At 38.4% G+C, this 18,553-nt stretch overlaps 1 pseudogene; it reads left to right on the top strand.

The window, feature by feature from the left end:
- LOC107540085 (histone deacetylase complex subunit SAP18 pseudogene) overlaps nt 1-18,254 on the top strand; it is a 39,425-nt pseudogene extending 21,171 nt beyond the window's left edge.
- Nucleotides 18,255-18,553: the final 299 nt, after the last annotated feature.

Here is an 18,553-nt window from a genome sequence, read left to right as displayed (position 1 = left end):
TTCAATCAGTAAACACAGTATTTGACACATAATAGGTGCTCAATAAATAAATGTTGAGTGAATATATGAATGATAATATTTCACTCAGTCTGTTATATGAACCCATAGTAACAAATAGCACCTTTCTCATGGATATTCACTCCTCTTCTGCTACTCCTTGGTCTTATCTGAGAGCAGACCAGGGTTTTGTAAAGTTCCAGCAAGAGGGTCATTGTGACCATGACTCAGGCTCTGGGCAGAGATTTGAGTGTAAGGCCCATCTCTACCATTTCCTAGCTGTGCCGATTCAGGGAAATGCCTTCAACTCCGTATTTCTGCATTTCTACAGTGGAAATAATAATACTTCATATGGCCGTTTGGGGAATTAAGTAAGAACTCATAAAAAAAGCATACAGTGCATAGCGCTCATATAATTTTTTAAAAGTTCAAAAACATAATTTTCATACAAATATATAATGGACATATGTCAAGATTCAATTCATTGATAAGAGAGTCAGAAGGATAATAAAACCAATATAAAAAGCCTTTGAAGAACTGAGTACTTACAGGCATTGAAGAAAGACTGTTGGAATAAGGTTGCCAGGTTCTGCACTAACCAGTTCACGTCCTGGGGAGCCTACCCACAGTCCTTGGGTTCGCCTTATGTCCTAGACAGAAGTCATTTGAAGTTTTACTAGAGAAAAATATGAAAAATAACATGAAACTTCAGTGTTTGGTCCCTTGACCAGCAGTCAAAAAATTCTGCACTCCCCTAGATAGTCAAACAACCCTTGGAAATCTGCTGGAAAATGCTCCAGTCTAACATTGAAAGAACATGTAGTCTTCTCTTTGCTTTAAGCGTTGGATAATTTGCTTTAAAACACACACAATGACATGTAATACAAGATATGTTAGAAGATGTGATAAAAATCTTTTCTTTTATGCAGTAGTGTTATGCTCAATTGATGCCAGAGTTTGCACTCTTTAGGCAGAGATAAGCTTTTACTCTTTAATCCTGGAAGATCAGAGTTACAGGGAGAAGTTTTGTGAAAGATGTAAGATTACATCTGGCTCCTAAAGGACAGGTTGAAATAAGAAGTGCGACACTAGAATAAAATAATGTGAATCACTATCAACTAAAAATGTGGATTTTAGTTTTATTGTGTCTTAATTGGGTTGTTTCTTAAGATGACAGGTTAAATTTTAATAAAGAAAAGAGCAAAAGAGAACAGGGCTATGAGAGTAAAATAATAAAAGAGGGCGCAGGAAAATGAAACAAAAACTGCACCTGCCTGAAGGGATTCCGAAGATAACATTCATTCATTCAAGGCCATTCTGCCAGTTGTGCCTCGGGGCTGGAGATGCCACAAAGGACAGCTCAGTTAGCAGTCAGGTACCATGCTGTCTACCACTCACTCACACGCACACTCTGTGTAGTCTTTCTTAAAAGAGGTGCTCGAACTGATATGTGGCCTGAGAAATGTGATCTATGTGAGTAAAAGCAAGATTCAAATATTCTTCAGGACCTTAAGCTTAATTGAACTTACTAGTGATATTGTGAGAAAAACACTAAATTTGGTATATGAAGAACTGAATGCAAAACCTGACTCTATCAGTTAGCAGCAGTGAAGACACTAAGCAAGTCATTTTCAGGGTCTTAGTTTCCTCATCTGCAAAATGGGAGCAATATCTATCACAGAGTTGCATTAAGAATTAGGTCAAAGAAGGTATCTTAGTCCATTCAGGCTGCTGTAACAAAAGACTAGGTGACTTATTAACAGCAGAAATTTACATTTCACAGTCCTGGAGGCTGGAAGTTTGAGATCAAGTGAGAGCCCCCTTTCAGTGACAGACTTCTCCTTGTATCCTCACCTGGGGGCCTGGCCAGCCAGCTCTCTTGGCCCTCTTTCGCAAGGGCACTAAATCCCATTCATGAGAGTGAAGCCTTCTCTAAAGCCCATTGTAGGGGGACACAAACATTCATTCAGACCATAGCAGAAGATACATGGATATGAAAGTTAATGATCAGCTTAAAGGGAAATCTACTGTTTTCCTGATCCTGCCTTCTGCAGGCCAGGTGGTGTCCTGTAACCTAATGGAGGCGCTTTTCTCCTCCCCTCCCCTCCCCTCCCCTCCCCTCCCCTCCCCTCCCCTCCCCTCCCCTCCCCTCCCCTCCCCTCCCCTCCCCTCCCCTCCCCTCCCCTCCCCTCCCCCTCCCCTCCCCTCCCCTCCCCTCCCCTCCCCTCCCCTTTTCCCTTTTCCCTTTTCCCTTTTCCCTTTTCCCTTTTCCCTTTTCCCTTTTCCCTTTTCCCTTTTCCCTTTTCCCTTCCTTTCCCATCTAGCTTCCACAATGGTTGAGACTTAGAATAACCTGTCACTTTCAAGCATTTTCAAGCAGGTCTTGATGATGTTCCCTAGCTCTGCACTCTGTACTGCCTTTTATTTGAGCAATCATTAAGAAGTTTCAAGCAACCTTCCTGAAGAAGCCGAAGGGATTCCTGCCTATACCTGTAGCTGTTTTATTATATTTTATTTTATTTTCAGGTCAGGCCCAACACATCTGGATCATGATGGGATGTTTAGAGACATATCAGTTTATTAATGCCTTGACAGCAGGATCTGGAGCACACGTTGCATGTACTGTCACTTTTTACTTCCATCTGGTAAACAGAAGCCTGGTTGGGACTCACAGGGATAATGATTTATGCATTTGAGTTGAGACCCCATTTGTAACATTCATAAAGCAAGATAAAGTTAGCAGGTTATTCCATTTATTTAAATACTTCTATTCTGCCTAATTCCACAAAAGATTTAAGGAAGTTAGGTAGGATAGTTGATTGAGAGCTGGTTTATTACTTGTAACGATGTCAAAATTGTCGTGAAATTAGCTCAAAGTGTTGATTTAGTTGAATTCTTCAAGTAGAATTTATATGAGAAAATATATGTTATAGTGGCTGTGTCCATACAGGAAAAATTATATGAAGAATTTGTGTGCAATTCAGGATGCTAAGGACAACCCCTTTTGCTTAAATAGTAAGGACATAGAAATATATGTGTATGTAATGTACACACCCATACATATATGCTTTTTCTTGATCTCCCTGAATTTCATGATAATACTGTTTATTGTGCTCAGTCTGAGCAATTCACTGACAGGAAGCTAGCAGAAAAATTTTTGTCAGGCCATTTCGTCAAGGATATTCCATAAGCACACAACTGAATCAGGCCGGCAGCCAGTCAGTAAATGCTTGACAAGAGCTTCCATTTCCTTACTTCACGTATCCCTCGGGCAGGTGCCCTTTGGCGAATCAGTGCACCCGCCTTTCGCATGTGGAACCGGTCTGATGTCACATCTTGCTGAGCGTGTATGTCCATATCCTTTGTTGTGAGTAGGCTACCTCAGCTGCTCTTGTTCACGTAAGACAGGAATCCTTTTCCACTTGCTCCGTGGACAGTTTATCATCTCCCCGACCAGGTTTAATCAGGGAGCAGTAAGATTGAGGGAAAATGATTAAGGCCAGGTCTTTTCCACTTTCCATTATTTTTAAAAGAAATTGAGCTTGGAATAGGCAGACAAAGTGGTCATTCATTAAGTACTTTTCAGAAAGTAAAATATATTCTCTTGGCCATTAATTGTGGTATAAAAACTTTAATTTTTTTAAAAAATCAAAGTAAATCCATTTTTAAAAATTCTATTTTGAGAGAATCCCATTACAAACCTTAACATTATTCAGTTATTCTTGAGCGGTTTAGTCATTCATCTTTTCACCAAATATTCCTGAGCTTCTACTTGGTATCAGACACTTAGATAAGGCAAAATATTTAGCAGAGAACAAAATAGACCTGTCTCTACCTTTATGGTCTTTTCAGCTTAGAGAGGGAGACAAACAGTAAACAATTAACCACAAAACTAGGCAAGTATTTAGAAATTGAGATAGGTGCAACAAAGCCAAAATACAGGGTTCTATGAATGAAAAAGGGAAACCCAGGTTAGACTGAGGGAACAGGGAAGGCGTCTCTGGAAATTACAATTAAACGGGTAAAATACTGGAATGATGTGTTGAAGGCATCTGAGGAATGAGAGATAGTCAATGGGTTTGAAGTATAGTGACGGAAGGAGAGAGTGGTGCAAGGCAAAACCAAGGGGTAGGTTTAGGTAGATGATACAAGCACTCAGAGTCCGTTTACAGTTTTAAAATGTGATCCGAAGAGCACTGGGAGTCATTGAAAGGCTTTGAAGAGATCTAAAACATGGGACTAGTATTTTTAAAAGATACTCTGGCTTCTGGTTTTGTGGAGAATAGCTAGCTAGAGAACAAAAGTGATGAAAGTAAAGGTGTTCAGGGGGGCGGGGTACCCATTAGGAGGTGACTGCATAGGGTGGGTGAGAGATGATGGTAATTTGGGCCAGATTAGTGGCAGACAGTGGAGTCAAAATGAAGCAGACGTATATTATAAAGGCGGCATAACTGGACCATGGGGTCGTGTGTGAGCCAGGTGAAGCTGGATGAGTCACTAAGAATGGTTTCCATTTTCTATCTTCAGCAACCTGGTGCGGGGAGCACCACAGATGCACAAAAATGAAGAATGGAACAGGAGCAGATTTAACAAAACTGAGTATTAAAAACCCAAATTAAGAATCATTGTTCTAGAGAGGAAAGATACAGTGAAAGATAAGCATTTGGAGTAGCACAGGCGCAGTCCTGAAGATGACAGAACCCTCAGGGATAGTTCACAGGGATAGACCTTGAGGGACAGTCTTCATAATCTAGAAGAAAGGGCCTAGGTGCTCGGTAAGAACCTCAGAAGCAACACAAGAGCTGGTGATTACTGACAACTTGTTTGCCTTTGTATAAATCACTTAACCTATTGGCCTCTACTCACTCATCTGTTAGATGAAGATGTTGGATGAGATAAGGTACCTTTTTATTCTAGCTTTCTACGATTCTGTGCCATGAGAGAAAGCAGGAGTGTTTGAGTCATAAAGACACAATTCAATCCCAGCTCTTTCATTTTCACATCTATAAAGTGGGACTAACATTAATGCAGTAGTACATATAAAGTACCTTCCCTATTGGAAGTGCCTTTCTTCCTTTCTTTCCCTTTTTTTTTTTTTTTTAATATATCTTTATTGATTTCAGAGAGAGGAAAGGAGAAGGAGAGAGAGAGAGAAACATCAATGATGAAAGTCATTGATCGAGCCCACAACCCGGGCATGCGCCCTGACTGGGAATCGAACCCTGATCGCCTGGATCCTAGGTTGATGCTCAACCGCTGAGCCATGCTCAGCCGGGCCTTTCTTTCCTTTTAATGCTAATCAGTAGTTCTTATATATTCCATTTGGAAATTAGTCACATACTTCCCTATCCTATCTTTTCTAAAATTTGAGAGAAAGACTTAGAGTAAAACCCCCATTTCAATACATTTATATTTATTTTATTTTGTCATGTGATCTTACTTCTGAGGCTCTATTTTCTCATTTGTAAAATGGTAATAGTACTATTTAGCTTATAGAGTTGCTGTAAACTCTGAATGAAATAATACATGCTGAGGGCCTAGTAAAGTACCTGGAACAAGATAGGCTCTTGAAAGATTTGATTGTCCTTTTCTTTATTCCTTAAATCAAATTAATTGAACTATAATCTTCTGTACAGATTTTATTCTAGGGCAAAATGGAGATTAGGTAAGTAATCTTTAGGCCAGAACTACTTTCTGTAGTTACTGGATAATAAATCATATGATGTTTATTTCTATATTCAATAGTTTACTAATTTTTTAGGCAAACTCAGAATTTTGTTAATGCCTTACTGTAACCTGGGGAATTCTGAATTTCTCTTTGGTGAGAGAAAACAGTTCCAAGAACAGTGAAGAACCTTCCCTAAGTCTAACTGACATCCGTCAAAGCTTTGCAATATATATTGTTTAATGCCAATAAAAGTCCAGTGTGTATTTTAATGGCCATAATAGATAAAAGGATTCTGGAGTACTGTGTAAAAGAAAACACCACACACACCCCCTGCCTTTAAGAGAGCAGCAAGCTTGATTTTGGAGCCATTACAATCAGTGGGCTACTTAGCCTTCTCTCAGGCTGCCCTTTTCAGTAACATCCAATTTTCTACCTCTTAGACCTGAGGTTATCTTAAGTGAATGGCTGAAGAGAAGACAAAATGTCTGTCCTATAATATGCCTAGCATACCAAGGCCAGGTTAAATGGGATTTGTGCTTCAAGCTCTGCTTTAGCTCACAGGTGGCTGTAATTCTGTCTGGCAAGGCCAAGAGCATCTTGAAATTGTGGCCAAAGTGATTTCTTCACCCAGCCTTTAAAGCCCAGGAATTGCAAGGGTCAAACAATAAAAGTTTAAGATTTTATCACCTCAGGCTCCAGCTATTACAATAAACCTTAGCTTCTATCTCTCCCTCTAATCTCTCTGTGCCACCAGTTTCTCTCCCCTTCAATTCTCTCTCTCCTTCAATTCTGACTTCCCCCAGATGAATCTTCCTAAAATAGCTCTAGATCGAAGTCTCACCTCATCTTAAAACTTCTCCCTTTCTGTTAAAGAAAGTGGTTTACACCTTATAAAGTGGCAAAATCTGACCCAAACCTACTCACCTAGATTTTTCTCCATTAAAATCTTTTATAAACTTGACATGGTAGGCATATGGAATTTCTTGGCCTCATCCCAAACCCCAGTGGTACTGCAGGGTATACATCCCAATTGTTTTTGAAATCCAGAGACTTTTCCCTCATTTCTTCTTCTCTAGCACACAGTAATTCTTATATTCTATACTGAAAAACATCTGCTTTCATGCATGTTCAAGATATTCTAACTGTACACATGAATCCCTTCCCCTTAAATTTTTTTTAAAAGCAGAAGCCATTTGTTCTTTTTAAAAAAATATTTTATTTACTTATTTTAGAGAGACAGGAAGGGAGAGAGAGAAACACGGATGTGTTGTTCCACTTACTTCTGCATTCATTCGTTGATTCTCATATATTACCTGACTGGGGATCGAACCTGCAACCTTGGCATATTGGGACAACTCTCTAACCAACTGAGCCACCTGGCCAGGGCCAGAAGCCAGTCATTCTTATAGGACCTTTCTGCTTTCTCTCCCAACATATATCTCTCTCTCTGCAGTAATGGGCTTCAAGGTGGTATCAACTTTCCTAAGAGTAAATTAAAGAGGAAAATACAAGGCTGAAGTTCAGGAGAAAAGCCTGGGCTAAAGATAAACATTTAGGAATCATAGGTTTATTGATGAGATATAATGCAATAATACTGGATTTATTTACTAAATAAATTAGTATAAAATGAGAATAGGCCTAAAGACTGAGTGCTGGGGCACTTCAATGTTAAGAGGTCTACAAGAGAAAATAAACAGAAGTAAGACTGAGATGGAGCAGCCAATGAGATAGGGTGAAAAACCTGGGGGATTATATAGACTTTCTATAGGAAAGGTTAACCTCCGTGGCCTCGGATGACTCAGTTTTCAGGCAAGGCAGGTTGGCTTCCTCTTCAGTACCATCACTATCTTTTCAGATGTGCTTTGGCTGTACTGTCAGCACAAACTGGAGTTGGATTTGAGAGTTATAGAAAATTGTAATATTAAGCTGTCTCAGCCACTTCATTCCCAGAGCCATGGCTTGGTAGGGGTTGAAGGAATGTCACCTCGGTTTTCCTTAATCCTTACAATCCTAATTTGAGACTGCAAAATTCCCACATCATAGCTGTTTTTAAATAATATTATAATTTCCAATATACTTGTCTATTTCTCCCCCTAGACTAGGGATTGGCAAACAATTTCTGTAGAGGGACAGATAGCAAGTATTTTAGGCTTTGGGGGCCATCCATTCTCTGTCACAGCTAATTGACTCTCGTTCTAGCATAAAACCAGCCATAGACTACATGTAATCAAATGATGTGTTCTAATAAAACTTTATTTATAAAAAACAGGCAGTGGATTACATTTGGCCCATGAAGGTAGGAAATATAGTTTTGTTGATTAGTAAGTCCTCAGCGCAGCCCCTGAAACCCAAACAAGAACTTCACAAACAATTGTTTAAGGAGTAAAGCACAATCTAGTACAACCTTGCCAAGAAAAGAGCCTCACTGTGGTCATGAAAAAGTTGTGCAACTTAAGTTGCTTTATGTGCACTCGTGCAAAGCAGTCCTCACTACTCAATATCTTTTCTTCTTTGGTCCTTTCTTATCTAAAATTGGCATCCATTTTAATGTTCTGACTCAGTTTTCCTGATTTATCCTGTAGGCTAAGGCAGTTAACAGACATGAGGGTTATTGTTGGGTCTGCACATTTCTAGCTGTGACCAAGCGTGTGGATGTTGCTTTCTCTTTACATGCAGCTCATATGGGCTTGTGCCTGAGATCGTGTCTGTGTGTTGTGGTTATTGGGAGTCTGGTATTTATTGACCGTTCCTGTCTCTCTGCAGTACATGGAATTTGGATAAGCGGTGATTCATTTGCAGAGATATAATTTATTTAGATTCGTTTAATGGAGTTTCATGTGGTTTCTCGGCCATGGTTTACTTCCCCAAATTATGAACGGGAAATCAGGAGGTTTACGAGAATTTTGGCTTGTACCTTTGCCAGGTAATGAGTAAAACATGGTGTAGGGGATGAGAGGCGATGTTTGTGGTAATCACATCTTTTAACCAGACTTTGTCGGGATGTTGAGCCAGATTTGGTCAGATGAGCAAGTTAATCCCTGGGAAATCTCATTATTTCTGGGTTATTTCAAAGAAAAGAAAAACAATAGAAAAGATGCTCATATTTTTAAAGTGACCCCGCAAAACCATAATTATTTCCTTTTATTCCCCCAGATTTAACCGTGCTTTATGTAGTACTAGGGGATTTTTAGTTCATTTTGAGCACCAACCAAACCCAGAAGAGAAAGGGGTTTTAAGGCTCCACCCCCCTGACCTGGCCACAGGAGCCAGACAGGTGAAGGCGGGTGAGCCCCCCGGCGCAGGGGCCTGGCTCCGGGCTGAAAGCACGTGCAGAGCTTGCACTAATGTGAGCCCAAGTACTACCTGGGCCAAGTGGTTTCTCAACTATGTGTGAATTATAATAAAAGGCTTTCACATTTTAAAGTTAAATGCAGACTAAAGAAAGAGGAAAAGGGATTAATGAGAAGTTAGAACAAAAGAGTGAGGATTATAAAAGAGGCAATAAATAAGAGTAAAAAAAATGTTCCTTTATGTTCATATTTTTATAGTGCTTTATAGACTAAAATAAATTTGTAAATAACTTTTTCTCGCCAGAGGATATGATTTTATTGATTTTTAGACAGAAAGGAAGGGAAAGAGAGTGAAACAGAAACTTGAGAAAGAAATATTGATCGGTTGCCTCCCATACACACCCTGATGGGGCATCAAACTGGAAACCTAGGTGTGTGCCCTGACCCAGAATCGAACCCGCAACCTTTTGGTGTATGGTTCAACACTCCAACCTACTGAGCCACCTGGCCAGGGCATTTCTAAATACCTTTTACCTTGCCCGGCCAGGCGTGGCTCAGCAGTTGAGCGTCCACCTGGGATCCAGGCGATCAGGGTTCGATTCCTAGTCAGGGCACATGCCTGGCTTGTGGGCTCGATCAGTGACTCTCTCATCACTGATGTTTCTATCTCTCTCTCCCTCTCCTTTCCTCTCTCTGAAATCAATAAAGATATATTTTTTAAAAATAATAATAATAAATAAAATAAATAAATTAATACCTTTTACCTTTAATTCCTTTAACCACCCCCTGGACTAGATAGGGTTAAATAATCCCTTTTTGCAAATGACAAAACTCACTTTCAAAGAAATTAGATGAGTTGGTCTCATCGGTAGAGATCCTTCAGGCAGATGAGGGAAAGGGCCATGCTTGTTTTCACTGTCATTCTCCTGCTCAATTCATCTCTTTTTTCCCCCACAGGATTCACTGCTTTCTTACATGGCTTCCTTTTAAATTCCAAATCTTGAGCTTTCAGGGTTTAAGGCCTCGTTTTCCATTGGCCAACTTCTTTTCTATACCCTCACAGCTTGTTTCTTCCACTGTTTGTCCCATCACTCTTCCTGTCTCGTGTATCAGCGTAGGAAGGGGTAGAACAGAGACTTGGTGAAATGGTCATCAGAAGTGGGAAGAGAGAGCTATTGAGTTACTGGGGAAACAGAAAGCTTTAATTAAATAAAAGGAAGTCCAGCATTGTAAAAATGTTCACTCCCCAGATAGGAGACATTAGATTTTTTCTTTTTCTTCTTGATTATTAGTGTAATAATTGACATTATTCAAGGCTGCAGTCATTTTATACAGATCACAAAGCACATTTTATAAAGAGCACAGAGTGGTCAATTAAAAGTACGTAAACAAACATTTTAGGGAGCAAGGTCAGTTGTAGTTCCCATTTTAATTAAAATGCTTTAGACAATTTTCTTTTAGGCTGGCCTGAGCCATCTGAATAGACTTTTCTTTTTCAAGTTTAGAAGGTATATTTATTTCTGCAAGACTTGATCCCTGGTGTTTTCAGATGGCATAGTTGTAGGTGGAAGAAACATGACATGGAGATATTATCTGCTCTATGGGATGCAGCCTGATGCTATCATCACATATTAACTTTGTGTTTGTCTACATATGACTTGGAGACATTTAAAATATTTGCCCATATTCTCTTCACTAGCAGATTCTCACTCAGGATACCCTACTGGAAACTACCACCTTACATTTATGTAAACAGTGATCTAACCACGCACAATGTTTTAGCTACAAATCCCAGATTCCCTCGTCTGTGTTAGAGAAGGTGCCCCAGAGCTCACTTCAGCCAGACCCAGTTAAACTTATACACATGGAAATGCTGTTCTTTGTTTGCATAATACCTTTGTACTCACGTTTTCTGCTCTGTTTTAACACATGGAGTTAGTTCCTCGGACGTCATATCAATCACTGAATAAGGAATTCTTTCATCTAGTGGCAGATATTTAACATCTGTCTTCACATTTTTTTATGCCGTTCCTCAGTTTCAAAAGAAACTCTAATCCTATAGATGACTGGCCTTGGGTTGTTATTGTCATTATTATCATCATCGACATTATTTTCTGCCAGTTTTTCAGGTCACTCCTGGTTCACTATCAGAAGGGGAATCTGACTGCAGGAAGTTAAAGTTAAGTAAAATCTGAAAACACAGATTAAAATAATTTGGTGTATTCCCATGGAAGGGAAGGGGAAAAAAAAGAAAAAAGGGTCCAAGTGGGTCCAAGAATAATAATAGAATGACAGAACTCTGAACCAAGTTTTAAAATAGTCAGGTGGCTACACAATTTACCTATTCTTTGGCCTCTGTCATCACCTCCACTACATCACCACTATTTCTTCCTTTCACAAGCCTGTGGCTATGGATGTTGGTATTGAAAAGGCAAATCAAGAAACCTGGATGCAAGATCTGACTTTGCTGCTGGGATAAATCAGTTAAAGTCTCTGAGTTTGTTTTTGCAGCTCTACAATGGGATCAATGACACCTGGCTGCTTCCTGTATAAGGTTAAGGTGAAGTAAACATAAGAGAATATGGAAGCATTTAAAAAATTCTAGTTTTATACTTACATAAGCAATTTTGACAGTGAACATTATTGCTATGCTCAGTTACATTAGAAATTTAAATAACTTACTTTACGGTCCCACAAATTTTTTAGAAAAAGTACCTTACCTGTAAGGTATGTGGACTTGGTACCGAGTGTGCTGTTTCTTAGCAGCAATTTTGGGATTGTGTATATAGATGAACAAGTGTTCAAAGAACCCAGTTTATTTTTAAAAAGCAGATCAGACAAATGGAGGCAGATGTGATAAGTGGAAGAGGTGAGAATCCATGGTGTTCCAGAGAGTTCTTGATAAAGTGTGAGCTGAATTTCTTGCCCTGGGGTTTTGGGAATATCCTTGACTTTTTATAATGAATCTCTTTTTGCTAAGGCTAGTTTAACTATGGCTCCGTTTTTTTTTGAATCAATTCTGAGGGATCTAACTGAAGAAAAAGAATGTTGGTGAGAGCAATCAGAACCAGATCAACAAAATCAACTGACTGTTGTTGCACGAGGGAGTTTACAGTGCTCTGGAATTAACACAACACTACTGATGACTGTATCATTGGTTGTATTGTCTTTGGTGATATCTGAACAGGCTGGTGGAATGTCACAGTAGGTCACTAATTATTTTTATATTTATTTTGCAAAATTATTTTATGCTCCTCCATCTAAGAAATCTCAAATAATTATTAAGATATGTTAAAATTTCCACCAGGAAACTTTTGAACTAAGTGACATCACCAGTGGCACAGAATCAAGGAAAGAACATAGATTAGGGTGAGAAAATCCCAAATCTTAGTCTTAGTTTCACATGTGTGATGTTGGATATGCTACGTCATTCATCAGGGCCTCCGTATCATCATATGTAAGATGTGGAAGCTGGAATTGATGATTTTTCATGTCCTTGCAGCACTGATACTCTCATTATTCTATTAATAATGGTGCTCTATTGGTGCCATCACAGGTGGTGAACACAGAATAGAAATTTTTGCATAATTCCTAAATGATAATACATAATTGTGTAGATAGAAATGCTAACTAGTAGAATTAGAGTCAGGAAAATAGCAAAGACCTTAAAACAACCAGAATATATAATAAATTCAAGGATTAAGAAAACTGAATTCCTAATCAGCAACTATGAACCACACAAACTGGTTAAGAGTATTTTCTTAAACAATCTTGAAGTTCAGTCAAATTGATGGGACACAATTAGTCTCTATCAGGCACTACTTCATTCAAAAAAAAACCCCCAAAACATATATATATATATATATGTTTGTGTATACACACACACACACATACACACACACATAGATAAATTTTCACTAAACTTGGGAGGTATATTTGGGACAGTTTAATATAATAGAGATGGGTTGTGACAGTTTTTTCACCCCAATATCTATTGAGACTTTCTTTTCATACCACTAACCCTTTCCAAGTGACAAGGATTCATCCCACTGTCTGTTTTGAAGGATGACAATTTAAGAGTGTTCGGCTATTAAAGATGGGGAATATCCACATGGAGACTAGATAGAGCTCAGCAAAGGCTGTGATGGGCAAATATCCTGTTTAATGATAATATACCAAGTAATATACCAGGGGATGTCAACATGAGCCCCTTACCCTACAGAGATAAAAATAATAGGTAATGGTGCTCCCCAAAATGGTGATTCATGGTCTGTAGATACTGGCACAGATTTGAATCTCCTTGGCACTGGTCCTGGGCTGTAGTCAGAACATCCTAATGCGCTCTACTGCCTTCTCCTTGTGTCTCAATCTTATGTTTTCTCATCCTCCCAACCCCCAGGTAATATCCCACCTTCATTTCCCTAATTTCCCCAATCCCAGGGATTATCATCTTTTCCCTTGAGGACTAAGGGTGAGAGTAGACCAGGGACGATGAAAAGAGTATGTGTGCGGTTGTCTGGCTCTTTTTTCTCTTTTAATAGTATACTAATAGTATATACTATCTAACCCTTTTAGAGAAAGTTTGTTATCCTCTGTTTTAAGATATTATCTTGCAAAATTTGGCTTAAAATATAGCATAAGTTTCTTTCTGGCTAAGGTAGACTGAGAGGGGCCAAATTTACCCTTTCACCTGAAATTAACCAAAGAAAATGAAACAAAATATATGAAACAATAGTTTCCAACATTCTGGATGTCAGGCAATTGACTGTGACCCTTCAGAGACAAGAAACAAAAAAAGTAAGCTCTATGATTGCCCCATATTACTGTCTTGAGAGAGTTTTCATGTCATAGTGGAAGAAGGGCACCCCCGACAGAGTCCAAAGGGTCCCCTGAGTTCAGGAGATGGAGCTAAGAGTCTACTGTTTGCCTGCATGGAAGAACATAAAGGAAACAACAACAGAATCAGAGGGAAATATAAACAATTCAACAATAGTAGTTGGAGGCTTCAATACCTCCCTTTCAACAATGGATAAGACAAGAAAGCAGAAGACCAAGAAACAGAAGACTTGAACAACACTTAAACCAACTAGATCAAAAAGACGTCTATAAAATACTCTACCGTCCAAGGCGGAATATAAGGTCTCCTCGAGGGCATATGGAACACTCTTCAGGATAGACAATGTGCTAGGCCTTAAAACAAAGCTTAATAAATTTAAAAGGGTGGAAATCATACCAAGTGTTATTTGAGTACAGTGGAATAAAAGTAGAAATCAATAACAGAAAGAATTTGGGAAATTCACAAATATGTGGAAACTAAACCTCCTTAAATAACCAATGGGTTACAAGAAGAAATCACAGAGGAAATTAGAAAATTCTTTGAGATGAATGAAAATGAATGTGCAGCATACCAAAACAAATGGCATACAGCTAAGCCACTGCTTACAGGGGGATTTGCACTTGTAAACGCCTATATTCAAAAATAAGAAAGATCTCAAATCAGTAACCTAAATTTAGAGCAAATTAAACCCAATACAAATAGAAGGAAGGAAATCTTAATGATTAGCCCATAAAGCAATGAAATTAAAAAAGAGGAAAACAATAGAAAAACACATGAAACCAAAATTTGGTTTTTTGAAAAGACTGACAAAATTAACAAACCTTTAACTAAACTCACCAAGAAAAAAAGACTGAAATTCCTAAAATAAAAAATAAACAAGGAGACGTTACTACTAACCTTACAGAAATAGGAAAGGCTATAACAAAATACAATAAAAAACTCTGTATTGACCAATTAGATAACCTACATGAAATGAACAAATATCTAGTAAGGCACAAAGTACAGAGATGGACCCAAGAAGAAATGGAAATTCTGAATAAGCCTATAACAAGTAAAGAGATTGAATCCATAATTTTAAAACTACCCATAAAGAAAAGCCTAGGTCCAGATGGTTTGTAAATTCCACCAAACGTTTAAAAAGAATTAATACCAATTCTTCATAAACTCTTCCAATGAGTACAAGATGAAATAATATTTCCCAATTCATTCCATGAAGCAGTACCTTGCCTAAAAGAAGTGCATTTTAAATATAAAGGCACAAATAGTTTAAACAAAAAGTACAGACAAAGATATATACCATGCTAACACTACTGAAATAACTATATTAATATCCAAGTCGATTTCAGAGTAAAGAATATTACCAGTCATAAAGAAGCTCAATTCATAATAATAAAGAGACCAATTAATCAAAAAAACATAATCAATTAGATTTATACACATAATAAGATAGCTCTGAAATATATGAAGTAAATTGAGAGAAATACAAAGATAAATAGGAAAATCTCAATTAGAGTAAAATTATTGATAGAATACAGGTAGAAAATCTACAAGGACTATATAGATTTAAACAACTATCAGTTGACTTCACTGACCTATATCAAATAATCCATCAAACAACAGCAGCATGCAAAATGTTTTCAAGTACACACAGAATATTACCAAGATACAACATATTTGGGCCATAAAACATATCACAATAAATTTAAACAATTCAATTCATACAAAGCATGTTCTCTTACCACAATGGAATTAAATCAGAAATTAATAACGGAAAGATTCCAATCAAAATCCCAGATTTCTTTTAGCATCTTTGTAGAAATTGACAAACTGATTCAAAAATTCATTGGAAATATAAAGGACATAGACCAGACAACTTCGAAAAAAATAAAAAAAACAAAGATGAAGGCTAACATTATTTGATTTTGAAAATTATTACAAAACTACAATAATCAAACATCATTATATTGGATAAAGTTAGACAAAAAGATCAATGGAACAGAATAAGAAGTCCCCCCTAAAATCCACACTTATACGGACAGCTGATTTTTCACAAAAATGAAAACCAGTAGAATGGAGAAAGAATAGCCTTTTCAACAAACAGTAATGGAACAACTGGATATAAATGCTTCGATGTAAAGCTTTAAAATGTCTAGAAGAAAATATACAAAAAATACTTTGAAATCTTAAGTTACTCAGAGATTTTTTTTAGATATGACACTAAAAACAAAATCCATAAAATAACAAATTGATAATTTGGACTTAATTTCTGATCTTCAAAAGAATGGGGAAATTAAGCCAAATATTGGGAGAAAATATTTGTAAACCATTTATTTAATGAAAGACTTGTATTCATAATTTATAAAGCACTCTCAAAACTCAATAAGGAAACAAACAATAAAATTAACCAAGGGCAAAAGATTTAAAAAGACACTTCTTCAAAAAAGACATTTTGAAAGCAACTGCTGAAAAAGTGTTCAACATTATTAATCATTAGAGAAATACAAATGAAAACTATAGTGAGATATCATCACACACCTGTTTACACATCTACGATAAAAAAGACTCACCATACTGCTGAGGGTGTGGAACAACTGGAAATTCCATACACTGCTGGTTGGAATGGAAAACTGCTTTGGCAGACAGTTTGACAGTTTCTTTAAAAATTAGGAATACACTTACCATGTTACCCAGTCATTCCATTCCTATACATGTCCCAAGAGAAATGAAAACACAGTCATAGATAAGGTTTTAAATGAATGTTCATAACAGCTTTATTTGTAATAAATAAAAACCAAAATCAGCCCAAGTGCCCATCAAAAGACGAATGAGTAAACAAATTACGAAATAGTCACATATTGGAATATTACTCAGCAGTTAAAAGGAATAAACTATTGTTACATGCGACGACATGAGTGAATCTCAAAATATGCTGACTTAAAGAAGTCAGACAAAAAGAAATAGGACTTACAGTATAATTCCATTTAAATAAAACTTCAGAAAACACGCACTAATCTATAATGACAGAAAGCGTTTCCTTAGGAGGTAACGAGAGGCAGGGATTATAATTGTGCACAAGGAAACTGTTTGAGGTGATGTGTATATTCAGTATTTTGATTGTGATGATGGTCTCACTTATACATGGGTCAGAACTTATCGGACTGTATCATTTAAATGTGCACAGTTTGTTGTATGTCAACAATAAACCCATTTAAATATGTGTGTGTATTATAATATAGCCTATATCGTATATAAAAATTCATTTTGGGCAACCCTGAAAGCTGCCTCAAGGGAGCAGGCACTTACACTGTTGAGCAGCCACAGGTATGGGTTTGCAGTCCTGTTGCCTCTCGCCTGGGCAAGCCCAGGGGGTGCTCGGAGGAGCCCAGGGGGTGCTCGGAGGAGCCCAGGTGGGTGCTCGGAGGAGCCCAGGTGGGTGCTCAGAGGAGCCCAGGTGGGCGCTCCAGGTGGGGGCGGCAGGAGCGCAGCTACTCAGTGACTACGCCCCCGACCAGCGGTTTCAACCCGTGGGCAGCAAGAGGCGCAGGGTGGCCACAAGAATTTTTAGAACATGCGATACTTGGCTAGTCAGGGGCACTGACCTCCTTTCCCTTAGACTGTCAAATGAAAAATAACCAGCCAACACAATAGCCATCCAGTGTGAATGAATCAGAATTATACCTTTTTTTTTGTCCGACCGGCCAAAAATATATTTTTGGCCTGCCGCAGAATTTTGGTAATCAGTTTATGTGTGCCAAGAGATGAAAGGGTTGAGAATCGCTGCTCTAGAGCAACACCGCCAAAATAGCTGGTGTGAAATAAAAGGTGTTTACTTATCACTCTTACTAGTCAGTTTTAAAGGCATCGATTACTTTTATCGAGTGGTCACCCCTAATCACGTTTCGATAGCATTATTCCAGGGAGTCTTTAAGAGGGAAAATCACAATCCCCTGGCTTCTTTCTCCATTTATCATACCTAAAAAAAAAAAAAATTAAAACCAAATTCTGGAGAGGGAGCTTCTCGGGGGCCTCTGGAGGAAGAGGGCAGTAGAGTCGCGTGTCACCCAGGAGGAAATTAAGAGGCAGCCGGAGAAGCCAACCGACCAGACCTGCCCGCTGCTGCGCGGCTTCACCGCCAACAGGCGCCACGGCTGCGGGGACCAGCCGCCCAGCGGCCTGGATGGAGGCAACCTTGGAAGAACTGACTAGTTTAGTCAAAGAAGTCTACCCAGAAGCTAGAAAACAGGGCACACACTTCAAGTTTTGAGATTGAGATTGTTTTTACAGATATTAAAAGAGCTGGCTACTGGGTAAAGGAGATTGGCAGCACCGTGTCTGGGAGGAAGGGGCCTGATGAGGCCAGGACCCTGCAGTCGCAGAAGTTTCAGAAAGGAGATGATCTGGACACAGCCATCACCCTCCCAATCGGGCACCGCCTCCTTCAGGGCGCATGAGGCCATCCTAAATTTTATTGACTATTTCTCGAGTTTATTTTTCATTCAGTTATGTAAAACAGATTTAAGCTTTTTCCTTCCCTCATTTTTGCCATTACTCCTTTAAACTCTAAACAAATTGTAATGCATTTATTTAGGAGTTAGGTTTGGGTCCGTGCTATGGTATGAATATTAATTAGAAAGCCCATGTTTCAAATCCTTCTGTAAAATATGAAGTGCTCTTAGCATTCTATGTAAGACTGTTGTTAAATATATATGTGCAATAAAAAAAAAAAATTCTGGTTAAATCTGCCTGTCTACCTGATCCTTT

This window comes from Miniopterus natalensis, chromosome 9, assembly GCF_054644295.1.
Source record: "Miniopterus natalensis isolate mMinNat1 chromosome 9, mMinNat1.hap1, whole genome shotgun sequence".
In the NCBI taxonomy this organism is placed as follows: domain Eukaryota; kingdom Metazoa; phylum Chordata; class Mammalia; order Chiroptera; family Miniopteridae; genus Miniopterus; species Miniopterus natalensis.
This window is presented reverse-complemented; position numbering and strand designations above follow the sequence as displayed.